Source organism: Neophocaena asiaeorientalis, unplaced genomic scaffold (genome assembly GCF_003031525.2).
Source record: "Neophocaena asiaeorientalis asiaeorientalis breed wild unplaced genomic scaffold, Neophocaena_asiaeorientalis_V1.1 scaffold88, whole genome shotgun sequence".
Lineage (NCBI taxonomy): Eukaryota > Metazoa > Chordata > Mammalia > Artiodactyla > Phocoenidae > Neophocaena > Neophocaena asiaeorientalis.
In genome coordinates, this window is record NW_020175683.1 from 866,221 (window position 1) to 884,359 (window position 18,139).

The window sequence follows — 18,139 nt, forward strand, 5'->3', positions numbered from 1 at the left end:
GCTTATAGTTTCTATGACTATATGAGTCTCTGTAGTTGGTCAGCCTCAGTAATGACAGTCTGGCACACGTGTCCACGCCTAGATTCTGTTTTCCGTACTAGTGATGACATTTATATTAGCAGAATTTGGAACAGCTTAAGAAGATTCCTTTTGTTTGTATCAGTATTTGATGTGAGGGAATGTATATTATCATTTTATGGGGCAAGCTCAGTTTTCCCTTCCATTTTATGTTAGGTGGATAAGTCAAGATCCTGGATGCTTTTGGGGTGTTTTTGTTTTTTAAATTGATACTGGTTAAATGTTTCCACTAACTTTTACTTCTCTATAACCAATCCAAAATAAATGGTATTTTAGTAACGCTTATTTTTTCTATCTCTGTTCTACAAATTTCAAAACACTGTTATTCCAAATAAATTTTAACTCAAAAATACAGTAGAAGCTGAAACAGTCAGCTCCCAGTAGTTTGTAGGAAACTGAAAGGTGTATAAATGAAGAATTATTTTTGAAAGTGATACACACATATTTAAAATTTATACATCTCTAAGTTCATTCAGTAATTGACTGATGTAGGACCAGGTGGAACAGGTTGCATTTTCCTTCTTTCAAAAAATACACCCTTGAAAGTAGAGCAGGAAAGTTGTGCAGCAGTTTAATTCAGAATTCTTTCACTGCTTTATTATTTTTTTCATTTTATAGCAACATTAATCATATTTAATTCAATTGCCTTTTTCTTCTTTTTAGAAACTGGAGTTTATTGAGTCTTTCCGAAGATTTCAACTTAATTTTCATAGAAACAGCTGCATATTTTCATTCAGTCATAACTTTGTATAACGCTTGATTAAATTTAATAATTGTAACAAAAAATACACAGAACTGAAAACAATTCTTGGTGAACACACAACTCAACTGGTAGTTGCTAATGGGCACAAGTATGTTGCAAAGTTGATTATTAATTTCAAGAAGTTACTAGCCTGTGGGTAGCAGTAATATAATTCACTGGGAAATGGAGAATCTCAGTGATTCTGGCAATCCAGTTAAATAGAGGTTGACTAAAATAGTGCAGTGTTTTCGAACTTACAGTAACATTTTGCTTGAAATGAGTGCAGTTTATAGTGTCAAGTCAAAAACTGGAAAGTATATCTTTGACAATGAATTTTTTGTGACTGTTTTCAATAATTTATTGATCTGTTAGAAAAGTAACATTAATGAATCGTGAAATCTTTTTTTTTTTTTGGCTCCGGACGCGCTGTCGCAGCAGCCATGGCTCACGGGCCCAGCTGCTCCGCGGCATGTGGGATCCTCCTGGACCGGGGCACGAACCCATGTCCCCTGCATTGGCAGGTGGACTCTCATCCACTGCGCCACCAGGGAAGCCCATGAAATCTTTTTAGTTAGTTTCGTAAAACCAATTAAAATTATTTTCTTTTCTAGAACAGCAGATTGATTCAGATGGTTTAGGGTCATATTTCAGCTGTACTGTTTACTGACTGTGACCTTGGGAAAGCTACTTAACCTCTCTGTGCCTTATCCTTTTTTTTTTTTTTCCCCACCCATCTAGGTCATCACAGAGCACTGAGCTGAGCTCCCTGTGCTATATAGCAGTTTCCCACTAGCTATCTGTTTTACACATGGTAGTGTATATGTGTCAATCCTAATCTTCCAATTCGTTCTACCCTCTCCTTCCTCCAGTGTCCACATGTCCGTTTTCTACATCTACGTCTCTATTCCTGCCCTGGAAATAGGTTAATCTGTGCCATTTTTCTAGATTCCACATATATGTGTTAATATGATATTTGTTTTTTTCTTTCTGACTTACTTCACTCTGTATGACAGACCCTAGATCCATCCACATCTCTACAAATGATCCAATTTTGTTCTTTTTTATGGCTGAGTTAATACTCCATTGTATATATGTACCACATCTTCTTTATCCATTCATCTGTCATTGGATATTTAGGTTGTTTCCATCTACTGGCTATTGTAAATAGTACTGCAGTGAACATTGGGGTGCATGTGTCCTTTTGAATTATGCTTTTCTCTGGGTATATGCCCAGTAGTGGGATTGCTGGGTCATATGGTAGTTCTATTTTTAGTTTTTTAAGGAACCTCCATACTATTCTCCACAGTGGCTGTATCAATTTACATTCCCACCAACAGTGCAAGAGGGTTCCCTTTTCTCCACACCCTCTCCAGCATTTGTTGTTTGTAGATTTTTTGATGATGGCCATTCTAACCAGTGTGAGTTGATACCTCTTTGTAGTTTTGACCTGCATTTCTCTAATTATTAGTGATGTTGAGCATCTTTTCAAGTACCCCCAGCCATCTGTATGTCTTCTTTGGAGAGATGTCTATTTAGGTATTCGGCCCACTTTTTGATTTGTGTTGTTTGTTTTTTTGTTACTGAGGTCCTTGAGCTGTTTGTATATTTTGGAGATTAATCCTTTGTCAGTTGCTTCATTTGCAAATATTTTCTCCCATTCTGAGGGTTGTCTTTTTGTCTTTATGGTTTTCTTTGCTGTGCAAAAGCTTTTAACTTTCATTAGGTCCCATTTCTTTATTTTTGTTTATATTTTCATCAGGAATTGGCTCAAAAATTATCTTCCTGTGATTTATGTCAAAGAGTGTTTTTTCTGTGTTTTCCTCTAAGAGTTTTATAGTATCCGGTCTTACATTTAGGCCTTTCGTCCATTTTGAGTTTATTTTTGTGTATGGTATTAGGTAGTGTTCTAATTTCATTCTTTTACATGTAGCTGTCCAGTTTTCCCAGCACCACTTATTGAAGAGACTGTCTTTTCTCCATTGTATATTCTTGCCTCCTTTGTCATAGATTAGGTGACCATAGGTGTGTGGGTTTATTTCTGGGCTTTCTATCCTGTACCATTGATTTATATTCCTGTTTTTGTGCCAGTACCATTCTGTCTTGATTACTGTAACTTTGTAGTATAGTTTGATGTCGGGGAGCCTGATTCCTCCAGCTCCATTTTTCTTTCTCAAGATTGCTTTGGCTATTCAGGGTCTTTTGTGTTTCCAAACAAATTGTAAAATTTTTTATTCTAATTCTGTGAAGCATGCCATTGGTTATTTGATAAGGATTGCATTGAATCTGTAGATTGCTTTGGGTAGTATAGTCATTTTCACAATACTGATTCTTCCAATCCAAGAACATGGTATATATCTCCATCTGTTTGTGTCATCTTTGATTTGTTTCATCAGTGTTTTATATTTTTCTGAATACAGGTCTTTTGTCTCCCTAGGTAGGTTTATTCCTTATTTTATTCTTTTTGTTGCAATGGTAATTGGGATTGTTTCCTTAATTTCTCTTTCTGATCTTTTGTTGTTAGTGTATAGGAAAGCAAGAGATTTCTGTGCATTAATTTTGTATCCTGCAACTTTACCAAATTCATTGATTATCTCTAGTAGTTTTCTGGTGGCATCTTTAGGATTTTCTATGTATAGTATCATGTCATCTGCAAACAGTGATAGTTTTACTTCTTCTTTTCCAGTTTGTATTCCTTTTATTTCTGTTTCTTCTCTGATTGCCGTGGCTAGGACTTCCAAAACTATGTTGAATAAGCGTGGTGAGAGTGGACATCCTTGTCTTGTTCCTGATCTTAGGGGAAATGCTTTCAGTTTTTCACAATTGATAATGATGTTTTCAACTGCAAAATGGAGATAATAATGGCAATGAATTAATAGAGCCATGAGCATTAGATGAGATAATATATGCACACTGCGTAGCATTGTGCCTGGACCATAGAAGGAATTCAGTAAAGAATAGCCATTATTCTTATTGTCATTGTTCTTATTATTATTATTTTCATTTGTGTCTAAAATATTTAAAAAGATGGCTGGTTATTTCCAGAATACCTGTGAAACAAATCCTGAGATGGGAACTAGGGAAAGGAAATCAACTAGAAGGATTTGGATGAAGGTGGTCGAAATTTGGCTCTGTCTGCACATTAGAAATTGGAGTTTTTCTTTTTTATTGTTTCTAAACAAAAAATATCATATTTTTGACAGTTCTGATTCAAAGATTTCACAAAGTGCATTGATTCAAATTCTAACCAATGATTGACTTGTGTGAAAATAAATAAATACCTCTTTAGTAATGAGTTTTGAAAAAATATTTAATAAAACATCCCAAATGAACAGTCAGTATTCAAATAAGTTTTTTATGTTTTTTATAAATGCATAGCATATTGCAAATACTGTAAACTAATTGGTAAGTTTTTAACCAATGGTTTAAATAGAATGGTTTAGAAACCATTCTGTCTGAATTTTCAAGGGAGGTCAATGTTTCTTTGGTATTGTAACACTTGTAATTAATTAGATTTTATTTTCCATAAGAAAAAAGATGCTTCTCTTAAAAATAATAAAAATACAACATCAATAAAATGATACTGATGTATCCCTGAATTTATGCCTGCAATATCTGGGAGGATATGTAGGTAACACCCATTACCAAAAAGAAAAATAATCAGATGATTATTTATATATTGTGAAATCGAGAGGACAATAAAAAACATTTAGAAACATATGTATAATATGTATACATACGTTTATATATATATTATGTATATAAACATTTGAATGCTAATATGAATAGATATATTTCTCTCATACACTCTCTCCCCATCCCACCTTGAATCAAATTTCAGGCCTGTGGCCATCTGGGAATCTCTTTTCTTGCTGTCAGCTCTTTCTCTTTTTACTCCACATGATTTCCTTTGTCTTTCTTACCATTCTTTAGGTGGCTGTCATCTCTTTTTCCTTAGTAATGTGAGGTCCTTGTGACTCAGCTATTCCTGGTTCTGTCCTCAGGGAGCTGCTCAGATGTATCACTGATGAAGGCTTTAAGTCCTTCAGATTCCCCAAACATCCATTTACAAAACAAACAGATCTTCATATTCTGATATTGGCTGCTTCTCATGGTATTACTTTAACATGTTGTTAGGTTGATAGGTGGTGGGAACAAAAACAAGTTTATTGAGTGAAAAGAAAATCCCTTTCTGTCACAGTGGAATAAATCAAATTCAGTCCTGTTCCAAGCTCTGCAACTGAGATGAGTCTATACAATTTTAGTTGTCATCTAATAAAGCTGAAAATGTTTCGTTCAAATGATTTCTAATGTTTCAGAACCCAAACTAAGTCATGAAGAGCTTTGGAAAATGCTCACCATTTTAGTTGGGCTCTTTCAGATTTTATTCATTATTAGAATATGTAACAATGACAACAGTCATTCAACTTAAAAACAGCACAAGGCCATAAAAATTCCCAACAAGAAGAGGCTGCACAAAGGGAAATACAGGAAAGCTGAAATGACAGGACTGGTTTCAGATACTTAGTGGTGAAAGGTCTTAAAACCTTTGTTTTCTTCAAGGCAAATTTTGCTCAGAGACCGAGATTGTCTTTGCCAATAATTTATTTAACACAGGTTCACTGTAGGAATTATAGTTTATAATAATATTTTACAAGGCAATAGAATACAGAAAGACTTCTCTTAATAAGATAATAAAGAAATAACCTACTCCATAGCAGTGATAGATAATTATGCTATTGTTCCAGGCAAAGGGGAGATGACAGAAAGTCCAAATTTAGGTGAGGAGTACCTTTCTATGAGTTGGTTCTCTGTAGAATCAGTCCTTCCAACTAAAAGCTGGGTATCAGCTGCTGGCTTAGGTACCTCATTTATGGGGCATGAAGCTAGTGGGCAACAGTACCAGTGTTGGCAGGCAAGGTGGCAGCTCCAAAGGTTATTACTGTATGGACAGTTACACAACTTGTGCCACTGCCTCTGAAGAGTAGCCTTGCTAAGGCAAGAACGGATGTCCCTTCTCTTCCTGAGACTACTGCAGAGTTTAACACCACTGCTGACCAAGAGTAGCCTGGCTGTAAAGGAGCAAGTGTCTCAAGATCTTTAGAGAGCTATTTAGATCAGCAAAGAGTAGCCTTGTCCAGACTGAACACTCTTCAGTTGCTGGTAAAACTTATTGATATTTAAAGTTCAAAAGTCTGTCATGTGACTTTTACTGTGGTGTCAATGATGCAATAGTCCTTTCCACTCCAGGTGTGAGAATTCGATAAGTAAGTCTTAATTCGATAAGTAAGTCTTAATATCTAACTTCAATTTTATCAAAATGATTTATTCTAAAGAAGTTTAAACCATGAACATCTTTGTCCAAAACAAGCTTTCAAAACATGGATTTGAAATCATAACAAGTCAGTATACAATTTTAAAGTCATATATCTTTAACCTGAGAGCAAAGAGGAAAGTTTCATGGGAAGGCATACCTTGGTGATGCTGCAGACTGGGTGCCAGTCCACCGCAGTAAAATGAATACCACAATAAAGCCAGTCACACAAGGTTTTTGGTGCATATAAAAGTTATGTTTACACTATACTGTAGTCTGTTAAGTGTGCAATAGCATTGTGTCTCAAAAAGGTGCATACTTTAATTAAAAAATACTTTATTGCTAAAAAAATGTTAATCATCATTTGAGCCTTCAGCGAGTCCTAGTGGTAACTTCAAAGATCACCGTAACAAATACAATAGTAATGAGAAAGTTTGAAATATTGCAAGAATTACCAAAATGTGACACAGAGTCATGAGCTGAACAAATGCTGTTGGAAAAATGGCACCAGTAGACTTGCTTCTCATGGGGTTTCCACAAACCTTCAGTTTGTAAAAAATGCAATATCTGTGAAGCCAAAGAGAACAAGGTATGCCTGCCTGTACTGTCGCAAGTGTCTTCTTAGGATCTTAGAAATAAGGAGCACATGATTACCTGCAAATAGCTCTTAATGGATCTGAGCAGAGATATGCCAAGGCAGACATCTTTGTGATTATATATCTTAGTGATTGTCATCCATGTAAACAATTATTTGAAAAGGCTCTCTAACAGTTGAAAATTTTACATTATTTGTTTTTTATTTTTGAACTCATATTGCTATTTTATTTCTTCTTTTAATGCTTGAAAAACCCTTATGACTATGCTATCATATTTCATTGTCTTAAAATATGTTATACTGAAGTTTGAATTTTTAAAAACTTTCCTTTGATCATAAGGTCCTAAGTGTTAAATTCTTTTTAGATTCAATTCTATTTGTTATTAGTACACAGTGAATCAAAACAAAATAGATTTATTATACATTTTTATAAATAACTATTAAATATCAAAACTGAAATTTTGAAATACAAGAAATACATCTCTTTGTTCTTTGAATATTTTATTTTGGGAATTTTCAGATCTACAGAGAAGCTGAAAGAAGAGTTCCATGGTCATCTTCACATCCTTCACTTAGATTCACGAGTTGTTAATGTTTTGGCACATTCACTTGAGGAGAGATCAAGTACATATAATATAGAATGACGTTTTGTTTCCCAAGTTTATACCAGCCCCAGGTTTAGAATGAAATCCTATTAATAAGTTGTAGCTCAGGCACCCTCCCTGTTTTGGTAGGATTTACAGTCCACCCAAAAGTCTCCCACCTCCTCCCTTATTCCTGAGATGTCCTGGATTTGTCTCAGATGTGCGTATGAGTAAGTTTGTTGGTTACCACCTGGAACCTCCTATTACCTTCTCTCTACATAGCCCTCCATGAAGAAACATACTGTATCCATAAAGGTGTGACCTGGAAACTTCCCACAGTCCCAAGTACGCCCACAGGTACCTAACCTTCCCACCAGGCATCAGGAACTCGGATCCAGCATCTCCTTAGCAGAGCACCACTGCCCCTAGTAAATAATGCACGTTTCTCTCTCAGGCTATTACTGCTGTTCTGTGTTTTCTAATGTTCTTGATGCCTTGGAACCAAGTCCATTTATAAATGCTTCCCTGTTCCTTCTGTCATGTTACACAAATCACAGAGGTACCAAAACAGCTGTTTTCCCCAATACCTTTTTTTTTTTAAAAATAAAACAACTATTTATATTTTACCCTACAGCATTAATACCATCACCAAAAGACTCAAACACGAATTCCTGGGGAACCTGGCTATGGACAGATTCCTTGTCACCATCTTTCAGTGAAGTAAAGTCCATTTTTCTCTCTGATTTCCAAAGCGTTTTTATTGGGCCTGATTTGCCTGCCTTCGTTCTCACACAGGGAAAGTTCTATTCAGCCGGCTCTTCAGTCTCTCATGCAAGTTGACCCCTAGTGAACCTACCATATTTCAATACCTGTCATGGACACCACTCCAGCTTAAGGTCTTCCCCTTCCCCCAACATTCAGGCACATTCACGCCCATACATAAACAATGCATCTATGAGAGCCAGAAATTAAATCCCAAATTAGCATGTCTGCACATATGTGTAACATGGTAATTCAAAATAAGAAGAAAAATAATTTAGGAACAAAGTTAACAGAGAAGTAAATTTATTTATGGTCAACCTAATTATACTCTTGAAGTAAGAAAAAAGTGTGTGATTTGGGTTGTTGGTGAATTCTAGGAACAAACGCCTTTTGTACCTTTTGCTAGTACAACTAACAGCTGGGAAGGGGGAACAGCAAGCCTTGTAATTTGGATAAATTTTGGAATTTCTATTCATTTTGAAACCAATGAAGGAAACTAAAAACTTAGTTTACTTCAGTGCAATTGTGGTAGTTTGGGGTTTTCTAGAAGTGTCTATGAATTTTTTAAAGCTTGGGAAATTGTTCCCCTCTGAATGTACTACATGAGTGAACACACTAATTCTGAGAAGTGACCAACCTTTACCTTCCAGTTTTTGTGGTTTCTAATGGTATAATGATGTCTAGTGCATGCATTTAAAACTTTTGCTGGATTTAAAACAGAAACATATTTAAAAATTTTATTGACTAATTTCATATTCTTGTCTAATTGTGTTTTCATTTTAGAAAAACAAAAATAACCAGGGGCTGTTTAAAGACAAACTAATTAAAACAACCTTTCTTTAAAGGTTTTTCAATGTAGCTTATGAAGATTAAACATTTAAATTAGGGGAATGCCTTTTTTTCCCCTGAATTGTCTTTATTTTTGAACCTTGGGTGCTGGGAGCTTAGAATATGGAACTCTGCCCAACTTATATGTTGTAATAATTTATTAATTATTTTCACTATTTCTTCATTTATTCAATACATAGTAAGAGAAAAATAGTAACTTTACTTACACCATAAGACGGTTGGTAAGGCATTCTGTGAGTGCATTCCTTGTTGTTAGAGAGGGAACAGTTGTAAAAGAAGAACTGTTTCTAATGTTAAAATTTCTAAATTAAAAAAACCTAAAAACAGTAATTTGTCCAATTTCAGGCAAAATCATTGCTTTCTGACTTGCACTAGCCGATTGAAACTGGTTGGTAGGTGCTGTAAAATGCCCACCTTTCCTTATTTCTCTTTTCGTTTTATATTTTTGGAGAAAAGAGAGCAAGATTCCACAAAGTCCCACACTTTCATTCCTTTGTTAACACCATGTTCATCTGACTGGCTTCCCATTTCATTACTTCTGTCTTGTCATCATATATTAATTTTGCTTTACTCTTATCTCCTCTCTAATGAAATATTCATATAACTTTCTTTCCCTCTAAATAGACTGAAAAGTAACCTTCTAATGAGAGCCAGGAGAAGAAATAATGGCCCAATGTTTTCTTAATCTTTATAAATAACACTGTACTAAAATTGGAGGTTTCTAATTTGGTTGTTTTTTCTTGCAGTTGAACGAGTTAAATAATTTAAAAAATTTATACTTATTGAAATTTTTGAAAAATTAGATTTTTACTTCAAAACAATACTTACATATTTTATGTTTCAGTATTTTCAAAGATCTTTAGAGCAAGAATTAATTTAGATACGTCTTATCCATCAGCTGTAATGAGATGAATTTTGAGTTTGCAAGATATAAAAGAGTTTCACTTGGGAATTCCCTGGCAGTACAGTGGTTAGGGCTCCGCGCTTTCACTGCCGTGGGCGCAGGTTCAATCCGTGGTCAGGGAACTAAGATCCTGCAATCTGTACAGCGTGGCCAAAAAAAGAAAAAGAGTTTCACTTGACAGCTATGGTCATGCATTCTAATAATACATATTATTGTTTTATATTTTTTTATAATCTCTGAAAAATAAATGCCATGTTGGCACTAAGCACTCAATAAATCCTCAGCAGTTAAACATGGCTTCTGGTCCCCAGAAGCCCTGCCAGGACTTGGGATTCAAGACAGGGTAAAGGGGCAGGGAGAGTGAATGAGTGCATAGATAAGCATGGATGGCAGGGTTGTGAGATATTTTTGCTTGAGAGCACTGAGTTTAAATTTGTCTATACTTTGACTTTAGAATCTCATTAAATTTGGTGTTGTTTTAACCTGTATTTTAAGAAGATCTATTCTGTATTGTCTAGAATTATTTAAATTACTCTGAGGATCCTGTTATCTTCTTGGGGATATATAATACAGATATGTATGTAAATATTCTGTCACTCATTTGCAAACATGTTACAGTTTTAATTCCCACTAAGCCTACTCTAAGTTTAGGCTTCACATAACATAAGAGTATGTTCACCAGTTCATTTTTCCATGTGCGCAATAGTTTAGAACTCTTTAATATCAATTCTTTAGAACTGAAGTTTCTTAAATTGATCTCAGTCAAAAAACAAGTTTGTATTCAGAAAGTTTAGGGAAAACAATTCCAATTCAGATGTGTCTGTGTATGTATCATTTATTTTCCTTTAGTACAATTAAATCAATTAATTTTCGTAGCATATATTTAAAAGTGAAAAGAACATTTGACTTTTAAAGGAAAACTTTCTGTAAGGCATTCTCATGAAAGAAGCTTTACTGACCATTTGGAAACATTTATTTTTTAAACAAAGTGGTAAAGCAGAAATGGCCTTACCAGGCAGAAAATACTGCTCTGGGACAAAATTTCAAGTCTCTTGATAAAAAATACAATTGTGGTTAAATTCATGGGTGGCTTGTTTTGCTTTTGTTGCCACGTGTTGGGAACCAGTGGTCTATGGTGACTGGCAGCAGTTCTCCAGGGACTTTTAAAGCATGTGACCTTCTAAGCTCTAGGACTGAGTTTTAGAGTTACCTGAAAAGCTGTCTCATTGACCAGACCTATGTTCACTACCATCTTGTGCCTAGCTAAACAAGATGGCCAGATTAGGAAATGTTTCTGAACAGATTTATGATAAATGGATCATTTGATTTATTTTTAGTAACTTGAACGGAAACTTTGAGAATATATTTTCAGAACAATTTTTATATTTGAATTAGATACAAGACTAGGGCCAGTTACTTTTATGGGTTGGGAAGGGTGGTGGTCTGCTTTCATTTCTTACTATTACTTTTTAAATCCTGAATGATCCCTGCAAAATATTATCATCCTTGTCTTTGTAGATGGGAAAAAAGAAGACCAGAAAAGAGTGAGCAGCCTGCCCAAGGTCACACACAACTAGTAAGTACTCAGGCTCAGACTTGCCTTTCACCAAAGTTTGTTCTTCCATTAAATTGCATGGCCCCGTCCTCCAAATATGGTACCTACCAGAATGTCCTTTAGAGATATTTAGAAATAAAAAGATCACCTTTGGAAGCAGTACTAGATGAATAAACTCTAGACTTTCTTCTGTTTACTCAGTGAGGTATGAAATTATCCAAGCATTTCCTCACTAGCTTATAAAAAATTAGAACCTTTTCTTTGTGTTCAATTTGAAACTTATGCAGAAGTTCTTGTGAATTTAGTTCTATATGTGATTGAATGCAGGAAAAAGTGTTTAAAATTATAGCATCTTTTATAATGCTATAATTAATCCTGGATCATTCTCCAAAAAGCTACTCAATGAAAATATAAATAGCTTTTAAACAGTCTGGTTTTTTTCTTTTTTTTTTCCTTTTTTCCAAAATTGTTCACAGTTCTACTGTTATCCAGTTAATGTTTTTGGAGGAATTGTTTGGAGTAATAATAGAACTGAAAATGAACACGGGGAAGATGTCAAACGTTGTTAATCTAGTGTTCCATTATAAATATGCTAATGTAACCTATCTGGCAGGAGTTGGAATTTCTAACATGTAGCATATTGATGCATAATGAGTTTATGCTATATAGCTATTCCACAGAGTTTAGCAAATCCTTCAGTTTTTGGCAAACTTTAGTGTGATTAGCAACTTTCTGAATCCCTTTCTATCTTTTAAGGTAACATTCTTGGATTTGAATTGTTCACTGATGTCGGTGGATCAGAGTCCTGGGTGTTAATCTAGAGAGAATGAAGGGTCACAGGTTAGAGACCTGTGGAAAGTGCTAACTGCCCATGTGCGTCTGCTCTGTGTAACATCTGATTAGGCCTGTCACATTCAGCAAAGCTACTGAGAGCCTGGTGGAGTTTGCCATAGATTGTAAATTCTGGGAATGCCTATGGAAAAAGACCTTTGTTCATCTCAGTGTGGATTTATTTCTTCCTCTCTTTGATCAGGGAAGAAAAAATTTTTTATTGTTGGTCTCTGTAATTGGTTCTCACATCCTTCTTTCCATATCAGTAAACAAACTGATTAGCTGTTCCTGCTGATAACTAAATAGGGGTGGAGGAATAGAGAGTAGTATCCATGAAATAAACCTAGAGTCAGGATGTGGTCACCTATTTCAAAACCTTGGAGATTATTTGTAACCTCATACAGTTTCCACCTTGTAATGTCTAACAGAAGAAAAATACTTGGTTGGGTTTTGAAATATTCTGACCAATTTTTTTTTTAATAGATTCTCCTGAAAATCACTTAAAATAGCTAGGGTGGTGGAAAAAAAAAAAGAGATAAACCAAATAGGACCTTGGCTTCCTCCTAGATAGTTAAAAGAGACCTTATGCTACTGGCATTTTATCTCTGTTTCTGTGTGAGGCTAAGCAACCACCATGGGCTACTTCTTCTTGACTCACAGATGAACACAAGTAGCTAATGGAGTTTTATTCACACAGTTGAGGACAGAACAACACGACCTTCAATGGATAGCAGGGGTTCATGTTTCATAGCTTTGAGGTTTTTTCTTGGAGACATCCCAAATAATCCAGGTTTCCTTAAGACCCCGGGCATGTCACCTCAACCTGTAATTTTGGGGACTCAACCAATGTTTATTTTTTAAAAATTATTTGTTTGCTCAAAGAGGATGTTCATTTAAACTTAAATAATATATTACTTATTTTTATGTCTATTTCTTAAAACTGTCCCATGGAAAAGTCCCTTTTCAAGCTAGGTTCTAAATGAAAGGCCTGCAGATTGCCCTTTCTCAGTTCTGTTTTCATTCCAGCTTTGGAGTATTAAGGGATTTGGGAAGTTAAGATAAGATCCCCAATCCTAACAAGCCTCACTTTTATCCAAACAAAATTTAAAACCCAAGTAAGGGTGTCCATTATACTGAAGCAAATCAAAGGCACTACAAAACTTTGTTGCTTAAAAGCCAGATAATGGTTAAGTGGTTAAATGCTGAACACATGTATAAATAAACACCAGGACGAGAATTTTCTTAATAAGAATTTTGGTAAGAAATTTAAGAAATCTTAAAGTGGAAAGTATTTATATTTTCCCGCTTCAATTCTTATTTCCATTTTGTTTCCCTAAATAACTAATTATACATTTGCCACAATCCCCATAGAGATTAAGTCTGGGGGCATATTCTGACATACCTTTCTTTTAATCTCTTCCAATTCAGTTCACTAAATTGCTCTCATGCCCTCTGCTCACACACAGATTTGATTGGTATTTACTTAGAACTCATAAGGAAAAGCCATCGTATGTTATCAAAGTGTATTTGAAAATATATAAATTATACCACATACCAAAGACATAATTTTCAATGGATCCACCAAAAACTGAATTGTCCTTTCCAGCCAAAGACAATGTTTGATGTTACAAAAGAGATGGAAAACTTCTCTTAGAGATCCCTTAAAAAATTGTTTCTTGGCTGCTTTATAAGATAAGCACTACAAAATTGAACTAAATAATTCATCATTTTAATTAAGTGATTTTATACAATGCATTGCTTTGAATTTCTCACTTCTCTCATACTTGCTATTACAATATCTACTTGGGCATTTTGAATATGATAAAATCACTCTTCTCTGGAACTATAAACTAACAGTGTTCTTAGCATTTACACTCAACATGCAGTGAAATAGATCATTAAAGTATTTCTTAGTAAAACAAAGACAAATCTGGAGAAATCTTTGCTTAGTTGATTTCCTATATTTACATTGCTTTTTGTTTCTGATAGCTGTTTGGCATCGCATATGGTAGCACAAAAGCAAATCCAGAATCTTGTTTTAGCTTAAAACATTGGATAAAATGTGATAAGTACCACACTAACGTGGAGGATTGAAAGGCTAAAGACAATGCATTTATTGTACTGTCCTTTAAAATTATTTTAACAACATTAAACAATGACAATTTATTTAATATTTATTATTGCTCCTGGGAGAAAAGGTGTAATTTTTAAAAATTTCACATGCTTTACATAAAACAAACATATCTAATAGTAAATTAAAAAATTTTAAATCATAGATAATTACTAGTGTTGAAACAACTTTGTTTAGGTTTGTTTGGTAAGAAAGATTTCTCTTATAAAATATGCATTATTTTAAATAAATAATTCCACAAAAATCCTAGGATCAAGAAAGAAATTCCTGTGGCTTGACTGTCTCAGGCAGGTGATGTGAGATGGGGATGCAAGTAATTATGGTCTTTTGAGATTCTGATCTTGTTTCCAGACTGCATTTGTTCCTTTTTATGTAAACAGCAGATAACTTGAACTGATTGTCAGGTCTGTTAAGTAAAAAAGGAATCAAAGCTATTGAGGAAAAAAGGTATATTTCATAGGGTTACTAAATTCACAACAAAGCTTTGAAAGTTATTGTTGAACATGTCATTTATTTTAGAATAAGCCAGCATGGAGTGAGGATGGAATTAATTTTGCTTCAGGTCATCATTATTATAAGCTATTACTAAGATATAAACACAAAAATGTTTGAAATTCTGGTATAGAACAAGGAACTTGCACAATTGTCCTTGTCCAATAACTAAAATATTACTTGGTAAGATGAACAAAGAATATTTCTTGTAAGAATGACACTGAATATTTTAAAGAAAAGAGATCTGTTGACTTTATGTGTAGATGGTTTCAATTTAGAAAAGACTATTTGGGAATTTGTCCATCGCAGTTTATTTATCCACTTTATTTTCTCAAAGTCCCTCCTACTGGAAAGCATTTAAGGGTTATTCTTCTTGAAAGAGTTATATGGACTATGTGTGTCCTCTCATTGTTTCAATTAAGGGCCCTCAGCTGTTTTTCTCATTGTGAAGTGAAAAACAAAGAATTAATTTGTTCTCTTCTGTTAAAGATATATTTTGCAAAGGCCAGACGTTTTGTATATTCACATGGAAAGATGGGAACTTTATGTGAAATGGCTATATTCTTGCCGAAGGAAATGTGCAGAATATATTAACTTATGGTGTTTATAAGAAACTCTTTCTGACACTTCAATGGATAAAAGGGTTTTTGGATTATGGTATACATTATGGATGGATCTGGTACTGTGTAAGTGTTTAAGGCAAGGCACATCATGGTTAATTTATGCGCTGTCCGCTTGTTTTAATCATATGAAAAAGAAAGGTGAATCTTTTTGAAGAAGCTTTGGTGATAAATAATAACCAGATACCACCAATAAGCCAGATACACTTATGTCTGCACTGGACTGAACAGTTTAAGAAAATATAAGGAGTGAATAGACCCATTTTCTTCAACAATTCATATTTTCTAAAAAAAGAAAAAATCATAGAAAAATAAATGCAGTTTTCATGGCTTATATGTTTCAAGTCCCTAAACACGTAGGCTATTAAAAAAAATTCCATAAGGGAATTATAGCCTATTTCCTCTGATAGGAAAACTTCATCTTTTAAGTATTTTACATTTGATTAAGTGTAAGAAATGAAAAGTTTACTCAGTCCAGATGAAGGATATACAACCTGCTTGCATAATTATAAAGTAAACATCGTTTATTGTGCTCTTATTCTGTGTTAGAAAAATGATAGATTTACATCCACTTTTAAAAATCCTGATAATAATCCTATAAAGAATGGATTGTTTTCCTCATTTTATTGATGAGGAAACTTAAGATCCCAGAGATTAAATGACCTCTCCAAGGTTTCACCACTAATGCCTTGCCTTACTAGGATACATGGCAACTACAACTCTTCTTTCTTGTGTATCAGACTGCCTCTTTTATGTAGTCAGGCACTCGTAATACTCATGTCCAAGTCAAGGTTCTTATAAGAAATAGAAGATGTACTCAAAGTTTTCAGAAAAGAATCAGTTGAGGAGGATATTATTTTAAATGCCTGTAAGGTCTCCATAAGAATTCAGGACAAGTTGAATTTGTAGCCCTTTGGAAGAGCTCCAGAGAATGCTCTCTCTCTCTCGTCTCCATTTCTCTTCGTAGCACATAAATGCTGTGCTTTTCATAGTGTTACCAGCTCCCACTCATCCTCTCCCAGTCTTCTTAGTGTGCAGGACTGCGGCCAGCATCCCCATTGCTGCCTATTAGAAAGTCTCTGCAAGCCTCTGATTGACCCCAGGTTATATTTTGGAGCCAGGGCACTCAGTTCAAGATCTCAGGGCTAGGCTTTCAATCTCATTGCTGGTCCAATCAGATCTAATGGCAGGAATGATCACACACTCTCTCTGCTTACTTGGAGGGGCATAAGTGCACATTCAGATATATCTGGTACAACCCAGAACTTCTGTTTTCCTGGGATTTGGGAATTTTATTTGCACTTTTCTGTTCCATAATTATGAGGAGCATGAAGAATTTAAGTTCACACGGGACACTGCAGAGTTGATGATTCAGTAGATGCTTTACATTTAGTGATTGGTTGGTGAAATATTTTGAGTTTCTGGATTCTAAATAAATATGTTTAAAGAATTAAAAAAGCTTTTTATAGGCCTTTTCTCCATGGGGAAGAAAATAGAGGTTATATTCTCTTTTGCTGGCCACTAGAGTTCTCTTAACAGTAATGTTCTAGAGGAAATGTGAGAGGATATTAGTACCATTTTTCTCTTGCCTGGAAAATGGTAAACATGTCCATAGAGAAGAAAACCTCTCCATAGATTATTTTTGTTTCCATTAACTTTAGTAATTGTTCTCTTTTTCAATTGGCTGGATTAAAAGAAAAGATAATTCATGACAATACAAGAGAATTTATTGAAAAGCCTAGGGATGTTCTTGCATAGTAAAGAAGCAATTCAAAACGTTAGTCTGTGCTTAGATATATTCCTAATGAAATTTTAAGCATTATGAAGTTTGTTAACCTCTCACCATATTGTAGCAAGATATTTATTTGTCTTCGAGGTTTGTGTTGATAGCTCTTAGTTCTAAAGGACACCAAAGCACTGATGTTAGTAAAACCCAAACAACTAAAACTAGTCCGATGAGAAACACAGGCTTGTGTCATCAGTAGTGTACATTTTCTGCCAGTCTTTACGTCTAGTACAAAAATATTTCCCAAGGAAAAGACTAGCTACAATTGGAAGACGCTTTAAACTGTGATGCCTTTGCATCATTTGTTCATTAATCTTATTGAATAGTTTAAATTAAAATTACATTTGTAATAGCTGTAGCTATTGCTTGATTATGCTGCTACTACAAATGAATTTCTATAGACTCAATTATAAAACAATCCAGAATAAATTTATTTTCCTATTTTACCCTTTTCAGTAATATACTACTTATAAAATAAAGACAAAGGTTGTGCGTTGAATTTATGACTTTATGTGAAAGCATTTTATCCTGTTTTTGGCTTTGGAAAATTTCAAGACTTTGTGAAAATATCTCCAAACTACGTCATCGTATGTTGAGGAAGTGATTAGACCATCCCAGATTTTAAGGTGCATAGTTTTATAGTTTAGACAGATTTCTTGTCAATCATCTGTTTCTTCTTCAAATGCCAGTAAGTCACTTTATGGTGGACTGAAATTGAATATTTTATTTTTATGTAGTGTGAATTTCAATTGTATAGGATTTTGGGGAAAAGAACGCCTGCACATCAACAAAAAAAAAGGAAATCATGGAAAATATGATCAGAGTTGTCATATCTTCAGCTACTGCTTTTTTTTTTTTTAGAAATTCAAAATATAAAATAAGTAAATACATAAGCATAC